Source organism: Penaeus monodon, chromosome 38, assembly GCF_015228065.2.
Source record: "Penaeus monodon isolate SGIC_2016 chromosome 38, NSTDA_Pmon_1, whole genome shotgun sequence".
Taxonomy (NCBI): Eukaryota; Metazoa; Arthropoda; class Malacostraca; order Decapoda; family Penaeidae; genus Penaeus; species Penaeus monodon.
Genome location: NC_051423.1, coordinates 30,969,151 through 30,971,501, shown reverse-complemented (window position 1 = coordinate 30,971,501; position 2,351 = coordinate 30,969,151). Strand labels below are relative to the sequence as shown.

General features: G+C 36.2%; 1 protein-coding gene across 1 annotated transcript in view; it reads left to right on the top strand.

The window, feature by feature from the left end:
* Positions 1–895: 895 nt before the first annotated feature.
* Positions 896–2,351, top strand: part of LOC119596831 (zinc finger-containing ubiquitin peptidase 1-like) — a gene marked incomplete at its 3' end in the record, with an annotated part of 7,294 nt that continues 5,838 nt past the window's right edge. The window contains 1 exon segment of the mRNA XM_037946174.1: positions 896–989.

The following is a 2,351-nucleotide window of genomic DNA, read 5'->3' as shown; positions in this document are numbered from 1 at the left end:
TTTGGCGCCAACATTCTATGACGTCATTTATTTGGCGAGTTATGATTGGTTACATTCTAAGGTTTTGACCAATCAAAACTCGCCTTGGGTAAATTGCTACAGAAAATGGACATCCTTCACAGAAAACGGAAAGGCCGGAACAGCTGATGGCAACTCAAAATTGTTTCGAGAGGAATTTGGCGCCAATGTTCTATGACGTCATCCGCACATGACGAGTTGTGATTGGTCACCTTGAAGAGATTGTCCAATAGAAACTCATTAAAAACATTAAATTGGGCATTGTCTACGAAAGATTTGAGAGACGTGAAAGCTGTCGAACCTATCGTGTAACGCAACACTCGGCTAGCGCCATCTATCAAAAGTATTACAAAGTTACAGGAGAGAATACGAATGACAGTTCTACAGGGTAGTTTGTAGTGTCACCTTTACTTATCCATATATGCATTTTGTCTTGTAAAGATAAAAGTGAAGGCGAAAATTAACATGGTGCGTAATATTACCTCTCATATCGGAAGTAATATAATAAAAATTGAAGTCATTGGAAAGTTTCTAGTTCCATAGAGGGTTTCTTGTAAGAACGATAAAAGCAGCTGATCTAGAAGTACCATCGGGTGATATTAACTTCTGTGCCGACATATATACTTATAAGAAAGTAAATCGTTGACGAAAACGCCATAACTTCAGACAAAATACGCATATTACATGGCTCAGACACAAAACTTCCGCCAGATACAAGCAGACGATGATCGTACATGTAGCAGTGCCATCTCTTTTTGAAACCTACAACTAACTGGAGTGTCTGGTCTTTGCTATAATCCCCGATGACATTTCCATGTAACAGAAAACGGGCTCAGTCTCACAGAAAATGGGAAGTTCAAAACAGCTGATGGCAGCTCAAAAATCAATGCGGGAGTCGCCGCCGGGAGTTCTCGGGATTTTTCTTAAGAATACCAGTGACGGAGGACCTTCCGGAAGAATTCTTAGTGACGGTAAGTCTGATTGGTCGTCGGGAGTCCAAATGGATTCGAGTGTAATGACGATTAACCGCATGATAGCAAGTATATGGGGAGCGATCGGGAAGGCGGTTCCTTGCTCTGGCATGCAGACTGCCGCAGTTGAGTGGGTGTCATGCAATAGTGCCTGACCTACATTCACGGAAACTTCATACCCGTGCGATGTGTATCTGTCAAGATCCCTTGTGTTGTGATGCGGAACTGGTAATGGTTGTCACTGCGGTGTATTTTTATATTATTTGAAACCCCAGTGACAAGAAACCAGGAACGAATCATTTCAATTTGATTTTATAATAAAGTATTTTTTGACTTGTCACTTTAATGTGTGTATCTGTCAGAATTTAAAATCCACAAGTCCTCATAATTTTCTTCGCTGTTAGAGTACCTCCTGGCTTAAAGGAATCTAAGTGAAAATGTAAAGATTATTAAGCTTCATGAAACAGTGTGATGTTATGCAAGTTGATAAGTCCTGATTATCCTGTTTTCAATAAAAAAAATCATTAAACCAGATATGATGTTTCAGTTTAAAACCAGAAGCTGACTGCATTATAATGTTTGTTGCAATTAGAATGATTTGAGAGCAATCTTCATGTTATATTGTATTTTATGTACTTTGATGTAGTATGTGGAGAGGAGTATAATTAGGTAGAGAAATGTATAGGTGACAAAAGAAAATGTCATTGCTTCTTAGCTTGGTAATTTTGTTGGACAGTTTTATAGGATTTTAGTAGGACAAACAGTTTGATTTTTCATTTAATTCTATAAATTGTATTGTGTACTTTTTGCTGAATTTTGTGTTTGGAGAGGTACAATCGGATTTCATGTTACTTTTGATTTGTTAATGGTTCATATATGTGTTATTTCCTCATACTTTACCTCAATTTTGTAATTAAAGTAAGCAAGGATCTTTATTTTACTGTGATCAGAAAGCATTAATACAAGATATGGTCTGTTTTGTAAATATTTTATATCATTCAAATTTTTTCCTTACTAGTAATGTTAACCAGAAAATTCTAGATAACGCATATTTTCAAAGCTTCTTAGAATAAATTAATTTGATGCAGTATTACAAGAAAAGTATAATTTAGTAATGTACTTTCTTGAGTTCATTGTGACAGATATTGATAAAAGTATGAAAGTAACAGAGTAGCCTTACAGCACTAAAGATACATTTAAGGCATTTCAAGTGAATGTTGGAATATATTAATCTATTTTGATGCAAAGATTGTGAAAAGGGTAAATGGTATCATATAAAATATCCAAGGAAGTGACAGCCATGAATCACACCTAAAGGGACTAACATTGGAACTCTCATTATACCCCTAAGGCATCTACATC